Source organism: Pecten maximus, chromosome 6, assembly GCF_902652985.1.
Source record: "Pecten maximus chromosome 6, xPecMax1.1, whole genome shotgun sequence".
In the NCBI taxonomy this organism is placed as follows: Eukaryota; Metazoa; Mollusca; class Bivalvia; order Pectinida; family Pectinidae; genus Pecten; species Pecten maximus.
The window spans coordinates 15,350,462-15,360,086 of NC_047020.1; the positions used below are offsets into that span (position 1 = coordinate 15,350,462).

At 34.6% G+C, this 9,625-nt stretch overlaps 1 long non-coding RNA gene across 1 annotated transcript; it reads right to left on the reverse strand.

Annotated features, from left to right (window-relative positions):
- Positions 1-554: 554 nt before the first annotated feature.
- Positions 555-5,972, reverse strand: LOC117329075. The gene is made up of 4 exons (XR_004533102.1): positions 5,782-5,972; positions 2,063-2,211; positions 1,328-1,399; positions 555-934 (listed from the first exon to the last, which is right to left on the reverse strand). It is a non-coding gene; the product is annotated as an uncharacterized LOC117329075 (long non-coding RNA).
- Positions 5,973-9,625: the final 3,653 nt, after the last annotated feature.

Sequence of the window (9,625 nt, forward strand, 5' to 3'; positions counted from 1 at the left end):
TTGAGCGTTCGCCCCTGTGAGGAAGGCTTTGGGTTCTGTCCCCTGGCCGAGACATACCAGAGTCTTTAAAAAATGGTAGTTGCTACTCCTGCTTAGCGCTCAGCATATTTGGAGTGGAACGACTGGTTCGCCCGTTGTCAGTATAATGTGACCGGGTGGGGTGTCCTGCTGGGTGTCTTCGGCAGTATGCTTCAGTGAGGTAGCACTATAAATCGGCAAAAGTTCCGGCCTATTACAAGGAGACTTAACACGAACATACCGCAGCCTCCCAAAACACACATATGCACTCACCACACGCATGCATATCGCACGCACGGGCACGGGAGGCCGTCCTTAAATGACCTTAGCTGTTTATAGGACGTTAAACAAAATAAACCAAACCAAACCAAATCAATGGAGATAAGGTTGTTGGAAGAAGGACAATCGACAATATTTACCTATTGGTAGAATTTGAAACACATAGTTATTGGAAGAACAAATTTGTTTTGATCGATTGCCCATAACTAGCCATCAAATCTACGGAGGTTTCAATGAATAAACAAGAAAAATAAAACTTAAAAAAAAGATACTTTATTCTTATCGATTATCGTACTTTCCAGCACCGAACTGTCTTGTTATTTGTTATCATTAGACGGTGATGCCTTCAAAGCAGTTTCATTTACATTCAGTATGTATATCTGTATGTTTTGCCGTTATCTTAGATTCCCCTGTATACCTTGATTCATTATTTTGGTTGTCCATATGGTTACTGCTAGGCGAGATGCCGGTCTCGAAAAAGCAGTGGAATGTAAGCCTGATTAGTTCCGCTGATTTGTTTCACATCATAAGACGAAAAGCGAGTTACAAAATGTATATTGATATTTGTCCAATGACAGTCACGATCTTATCAGTTGTCAACACATTGTTCAATGTTTTTAGATATGGTCCATATAATCTGAAATAAAAAAAATAAGTATCTTGTTTAAATAGAGTAAATATCAGTATCTGGGCTCGGCAACAGAAGTTTAGTTATATTGATCTATCGGTAAATTTAAATATATAAGTTTTTTGGATCAACAATTTATGCTGGAAAGAGTTCCTATATTTTCACAAAGCTTGCGACAGTTCTCATCAAAGCACATCAAAGCTTTACCAATTGATGCAATGAAGAGGAAAACGAATTTTGTTATAATTTTGTAGCCAAATAATAACTGCTCCTTGAAACCTTAACAAACTGACGTCGACCATAACCATGTCTAAGGATAAAATCAGCGTCGATTGGACGATTGTATTATAGGTATTCACATAAGGAAAGTTCCAATTAAATGATTAAGCTGTTCTTTCTTACTGTCAGGAGGTGGTCCTGGTTCTTGTTTTGGCCGCGGTGGTTCTCCATTATTTATTTCTTCTGGGCTTGGTGCTGAAGTATAAACGAAGTTACTCTCCTAAACAACATTGAATAAGTCTATCAAGCGATGGAGTTACTTCCCCTAAAGTCAATTTGTAATATATCAATGTGTACATATACATTACGTTTGTCTGTATTTCTTACCACCTGTTGTTTCTAAGGAGAAGACTTAGATAGGCTATGCCTGATGTCTAATCCTATTGACTTTCGATCGATGTCAATAAAAAATTTTGAAATTGAAATTGAAAGTATAAACGATCAATCGAGAGATCTTCCAGTGATGGAGCTAATAATGTCGACACTTTATATAGGTAAAGCACTTCAAATAATCAAATTAGAATATCTTATGCATCTGTTTCTTAATGATATGCGTCTGTTGCTAAAATATTTCTGTCTATAACTTAATGTTGTATGTCTGTTACTAAATTATGTCCGTCTATACATTAATGATTTATGTCTATTACTGAATTATGTCCGTTTGTAACTAAATGATATGCCTATGTTACTAAAGTATGTGCATTCTGAATAAATGTGCTTCTGCTACTAAATCATGCTCGTCTACTACTAAATGATGTTAATATGTTGCTAAATGGTTTTGAGTCTGTTACCTAAAGATGTGATTGCAAATTACGTTTGTATATTTATACGTTACTTTAGCTGTACTAAGATTCTTACGTATTAAGGAAGTTTGTGTCTCGCAGCTCTTGTATTTGCTTAAGGCGTGAAGTTTACGATTTCTTCTATGAATCTTAATCACAACACATGCAGCTACCACCATACAGCCAAGCAGAAAGCCAAATATGCTTCCAATTACAACCATCATTCTGAAAAAGAGAAAATGTATTTAATCATTTATACAATTATATAATTTATTCTAATGCATAGTACGTGAATGATCTCAAACTAGCCATGTACAGTTATAGTTTATGTCAACCTGATATTGGTCAGAGCATGCATCTTGTTTGCTGTTATATCAATATCTTCAAATCAATAGTCATCTTTGATATTGTAAAGCTGCACAAATGGAGTAAAATGATTGGCCTTGCCCAGAGTTTTCATGCAGATAAATATCCTCAAGTGATAAAAATCAAATAATTCATCGAATCAAAACAATTAGCAACAACATGGGGACATTGGGACATAGTTAAACATAAACATTTGACAATACCTAGTTACATACACAGCTAACAAAGGGTGGAAATGGGATGAAAGCACTATGGGTAGGTCATCATAATATAATTCGAATGTTTATCAGATGTTTTGACAAAAAGTTTTAAATTTTCCCCTCCACTTTTGCGAAGCTGAAAGGCATGTGTCACCTCAAACGTGATCCCCAATAATGACTAGCCCTTATTGATCAATTAACTTGGATCATTAAATGAACAGCAAAAGGGATGCGTGCCCGAAATGGGGTCAGTCCCATTGGTAAACTACTGCATACAAATCGCTAAAGTGAAGTAAAGGGATGTTATACATAGAATAATTTTGACCTGAAATGATAAAATTTCCCTTCTTTTTTGCGGAAAATCCGGATTTATAATCTCGAACCCATTTTTTAACAAATGTGAATCCTGTATATATAAACTACTAATGAATTTACCAATTATAGTGTTTAATTATTAGTTATCTTCTGCTTAACAAAAAATCACCCATGGCCAGGTTGTCTATCCTACTTCAGTCTGCTACCACAATCGATATGAGTACAATTTGGGTGAAAGATAAATAGTATGTCGTCCGTATGAAATTTGAACTGTTACCATATGCGACAGTTTACTAGCATTTGGTAACAGTTCAGTGCTTAGGTATATTCACAAGATACAAATTTTTAATTTATATGGGAGTATAGATATAATATATATATATTACATGTAATCCTTGTATTTCATGGTTATGCTGTTATTGGTGCAGTCGTATTACTCATAAATAGGAAATAAGCATCATACATATGTGCTGGGTTCTGAATATTAAGATATTTTGTATTTGTAATGTCTATCTTGATCACTCAGATTTCGGGTAGTCACCGCTGAAACAAGTGACAATTTCAGTTAAAACAGTACTTAAAGTTTTTATATAGAGGTTCCCCAACGAGTGGAGATTGTTTATCATTTTCATCCAACTCGAGTTAGTTAATTTTCTAATTTTGAAAAGACACGAGCTTTAGCGAGTGTCTTTTCAAAATTAGAAAATTAACTAACGAGAGTTGGATACAAATGATAAACAATCGTCACGAGTAGGGGAACTTGTTTATCCCATAACTTCTTTACTTACAAATGTAAGCATGTCAAGTTCAAATTCTCCCAACGTAGCAACTAAATTCCGTGAACCAAATCACTACGGGACAAAATATAGGTCGTTATGAACGAAAGCTTATCATCTGTTTTAGATGCACGACTCATATCTTCTGTACTATATTTGTAAATGATATCATTTTACAAAACGAAATATAAGTTTGAAAGTCCTTGTATCTGTGTAATTTATTAATAGGTAACTTGTTTAAATAACTCCGCTCGAAATATTCGAAGACGACACCGTCATCGCGAAGTTGAACGTCACCGCTGAATATTAGACTAGGTAATCATTGCCAGATTCAATTATCGGTCCTTTCCTGGATTTCGTAGGTATGCTATTACTTGTTATTGTGATGTTAAATGTTCATTCTGAGATTTATTCATTCAAGACATCGTGCATTTCAACAAATATTTCGGAAACCGAGCTGGAGTGTTGAGCAATATAGGCCCAACAGTTATGTAGGCCTAGTTTACGTTTGTCAGTGTGTTTACACGAACTCTCGTCAGTTTACTGACATGAGACAAATGTTCCAAGATGATTTTTAAATTTTTGTGTTTGGGATAAATATATTCGTAATAAAGGTAAGTGGAATGATAAGAAACTATTGTTTATTTGTTGTTGTTTTTTCTGTTCCGTACCGAATGACACCCAACTAAAGAGGAAGCTGCCTAACAGTTACGTTAGATGGTGCGACCGTTTCATTCAAATGACTACGATTTATAGAGACAGCGATTTAATCATTTTGTTTTACATTTGTTCATTGTTTTGATAATTCATTCATCGGGATCCACTGCATATCTAGAATCAAGGGGGGGGGGGGGGGGGGGGGGGGGTAAGTTTTAATTCGCTACTTTTAGGCCTATAATCGATGCAATATCTCGCTTCCGTCGTCTATTTTACCATCAAATTATATTTCGTACGACTAAAACCCCAGATTAATCGACATTTCCATGAGGACAACCAGGGACCCCTCGCACCCAGTTTAATATGCTTATGTTGAGCACCAAAACATCCACAAAACGTGTCCATGGTGATCTTTGGAAGACAGACGGCAAAAAAAAAGAGAATAAGTGAGAGTAGTAAAAAGTAGTCCGTGGTCAAAGGCCAGAGGTTAGCCAATCAGATTCCTTGGAGGTCACAAATGACCAATCGGAGGCTTAGAAAGTGGTTACACACTGCGGTGTGTAAACAAAAACAATAACACACTGCTACGAATTTTATCACGTGCCATATCAGTTGTGAAACAAGCGTGGTTATGGGATAAATATTCCTAACGAACTTCCGTGTTACGGTTCCGAAAGTGTTGTTACACAAATATTTATGAAATCCTTCTCCGATCGATAGGCTTAACACCTAAATGAGGTTCCCATATTTAGCTCATGAATCCCATAATGCAGCGCAATAAAGTGTTTTTGTGTTAACAATAGCCCAAACAGTATGTTTGAAAGAAGGCTACAAACCACCCGATTTTGAGGAACGGACAACTTCCTACGGTATCTCGAGGGGGAAAAGGTCAATCGTTGGAATGACGTCAAAGAGTAAACAGGAACAGTTTTTAATGCCAAACTTGCCCTTACACTCTTGTACGCTTAGTTGATGAGACAAATTCTCAAAATGTGCTACAAAACGGACTTGTACTTTCCAGGCACACTGCCGATGGCTTTCATTCTGGGATAAACCCTTTAGTGTTTTTCACCCCTTCAAGTGTTAGATAATAGTTTACCTCCGCGAGAGAAGACTTCCTGCTCTCACAGGGCGCTCTCATATTTTGTCAAATATGGAGGTGTTTCAAAGCGTAATAGCGGACAGGCACACTTGACATAAAAACATGACATATATAAAATGCATTGAATAGATTGCTTATTTTTAAGAATTTATTCAGATAGTAACTGAAAATATACGGCAGGCATTGTTGAACTGTGAAATTCATCATCAGCTGTGAATCCTGCTTTAGTTTTATATCAATCAAAATATTTTAAAATAAAATTATACAACATGTGCTATTCATTTGAGGAATTGACAATAATAATTATGTCATTGGGTTGTTAACGGAGAGACTTTAAAAAATAATGATTTCACTAAACAATCGAATATGTGATACGCACGAATTTGGACAGCATCGGGTGATTCCAAAGTCATGGCAGCAACCAGAATCACAGTATACAAGACCCAATCCATCACACGTACTTATATTACAATACGTCCCGCTAAACGATAGATCGGCTGAAATGTAGAAAGTAACACATTAGGACAAACATGTTGAGAGTAACACATTAGGACAGAAATGTAGAAAGTAACTTCTTCTTGTTATTATTTTAACTCGCCTCCGTCAATGCTGACGATTATGGGAGTGTTTTTTGGGGGTGCACAGGGGCGCTAACTAAATAAAAATAATTAGGAATTAGGACATACATGTAGAATGTGACACTTTAGGACATAAATATAGAAAGTAACATATTAGGACAGAAATGTAGATAGTTACACATTAGAACAGAAATGCAGAAAGTTACACATTAGGACATTAATGTAGGAAGTCACACGTTAGGACAGAAATGTAGAAAGTAACATGTTAGGACATAAACGTAGAAAGTAACACGTTAGGAAAGAAATGTAGAAAGTAACACATTAGGACAGAAATGTCGAAAAATAACACATTAGGACAGAAATATAGAAAGTAACACATTAAGACAGAAATATAGAAAGTAACACATTAAGACAGAAATATAGAAAGTAACACATTATGACAGAAATTTAGAAAGTAACACATTAGGACAGAAATATAGAAAGTAACACATTAAAAAAGAATTGTAGAAAATAGCACATTAGGACATAAACGTAGAAAGTAACACATTAGGATATTAATGTAGGAAGTAACACATTAGGAAAGAAATGTAGAAAGTAACATATCAGGACAGAAATATAGAAAGTAACACAATATGACATAAATATAGAAAGTAACACAATATGACATAAATATAGAAAGTAACACATTATGACAGAAATGTAGAAAGTAACACATAAGGACAGAAATATAGAAAATAACACATTAGGACAGAAATATAGAAAGTAACACATTAAAAAGGAATTGTAGAAAATAGCACATAAGGACATAAACGTAGAAAGTAACACATTAGGACAGAAATAAGAGACGAAGATTATAATATGAAAAAAAAGAGTCCAAAATATACCACAGCGTCATCACAAAGTCCAATGTTATTATAGAGGCCAAACTATACCACAGCGTCATCACAAAGTTCAATGTTACTTTAGAGGCCAAAATATATCACAGCGTCAACACAAAGAGTCCATAGTTACTATAGAGGCCACGATATACAACAATTTTAAAGAAGAGGTTGACATATGCAATAGCAAAAGTCCAAATTTACCGCAAAGGTGGAAAAGACCATAGCGAGAACATGAACAGTAAAATGTATTAAAGTGGTGAAAATACATAACAGAAAGAGCACAACAGATGTGACCTTGAGATATTATACTGATATAATATATATATAAGATATAAGTATATGCTTATATATTATGTGATGCAGTGTACGATGTAGTTCGTGATAGTAAATCGTGTTCAACAATGTTATGACTTCAAGGTTGTCTGGTGACCTTGAGGTGAGTATGCTACTTCTGTTGCTCTCAGCATGACTTAATTACTAGTAATGCAGCTTACATATATATGTATCTCTCTAGTGTATACTGTTTGACAATTTAAATTGCCATATCTCCACAAGTTTATAAACATTTTGTTATGCATTATTGTGTACACTTTTTATTGGTATGCTTATGTACACATGTATTGTAATGATCAACATTTATACCAGATACCAAGCGAAATGTCCTATTCTTATTAAATCCACTTGTCATATATACATAATCAGTATATCGTATGCTATAGGCATCGGCCTACATATTTACAGTGTATTTAGTTGAAAAAAATACGATCAAGTCTCTACTACAGTATTTACTATATACTTTTATTTATTAAAGTAACACAGTGTTGTTTTGGATGTTCTAAGATTAAAAGTTAGTCTGCTACATACGCAATTTTAGTATAAGGGAGATCACTCCTCTGGTCTTATAGATATCTTGACGCACATGTCCCACGATCCCTGATTATACATGTTGTTACTAACTTAACGAGGAAGTATTTATACTTTTTCCCCTTACTATTTTTCTGTTTATTACTTCTTTTTGTATTTTTGTATTTCTAGCATGCTCATGCATATGAAAGGCAATATTGTATCATGAATAAGTGAGGAGTAATGTATCCACAAATCCGGAACAATAATACCGTTTTTCTTACTTATATTATACAAGTGATCTACATCCCCCAGATGTTTTAATTGAACTGAACCTGCTGTCTATTATTTCAAGATTTTGATTTACGTAGAGTACCTCTCTACTTCCATGTGGTGTTTTCTTGTGTCTGACCACGGACATTAATATTGGTGGTATTCTGAATTCCCTGTTCCTAGCAAGCCTTATTGCGGTAACATTGATGTATATAGTTATGTTTGTCTTATCTGTATTGTGTTTATCGTTACAAAATATATGTCTATCGGATATCCCCCAGCAACAACATCTTGCCCCTACGAACAAGAATGTATGCTACTTTAAAAGTTCGTATTTTAGGACGAGCATTAGTTATAATGCAACTGTAGTTTGGTACCCCATGCTGTTTATAGTTAAATTGTATCAGTTTGATAACGGATAATAGATCTGCCCTTGTGATGTATACTAAGAGTATATGGTCACTAGTATGGTGTGTACCTCTCGGCAGTTGCAAATTCTCTGGCGTAGCTATTGTTTATAATATTAACAGAACCGATGTCTCGTGCTTTATAATTATAGGTATCTACCCAATGTACTCAAATGATCATTTCTCGCTTTTATTTTTATTGATTCTAATTATTAAGAGTATGGATATTGAAAACAATCCAGGTCCTCTATGCAGTCTTGATATTGGTCATGTAAATATCCGTTCAGTTAGAAATAAACTAGATATAGTCGAAGCTGAATTGAGTGACAAAGACATAGTATGTTTAACTGAAAGTCATCTTAATGACACTATACCTGATAGTGAATTGTTAATTGAATATTTTTCTAAACAACATTTCAGAAAGGACCGTTGTCTGCGACCTGGGGGAGGCATTATAATTTATTATAAAGATAACATCAGTATGAGGAGAAGACTGGATCTTGAGGTGCCTGATTTAGAATTATTATGGTCAGAAATAACTGTTGGTAATAATAAAACCTTATTAGGTTGCATATATAGACCTCCTGACAGTAACATTGACTATTGGAACAGACTCGATAACTCCCTACATTATGTAACTGACAATTCTAGACAATCAAATGCAGACATAATTATTACAGGTGACATAAATGTAAATATGAGCAATATCCAACCAAACTCTCGCTTAAGTAGACTTCTTGTAAAATATGGTATGTCTAGTTATGTAAAAGATCCTACTAGAATAACTCCAGATTCTTCTACCTCAATTGATGTTATCTTCTCCAACAATGACAATATTGTGAGAAATGTAAGTGTTACTCCTCCAATATGTAGTGACCATTCTGTGATCAATTTTAGCATTGCCTACTCTATATTTAAACAACATGCATACAGTAAATATGTTCTAGAATATAATAATGCTGATGTCATTAAAATGAACCAAATACTTGATGATATGAACTGGGTAAGTATAAGTGATGAGCAGGATGTTGATGATCTTAACACCATACTTGTTGATACTATTAACAAAGCTGTAGATGACTGTATACCAAGAAAAAAAATAATTATCCGTCCTAATGATAAGCCATGGATGTCGAACGAGATAAGGCTAAAGTTAAGACAGAGGAATAGAATCCATAAAAAAGCACTTCATACCAATAGTCCAAATCACTGGGCCAGCTTCAGAAATATAAGAAATGAAA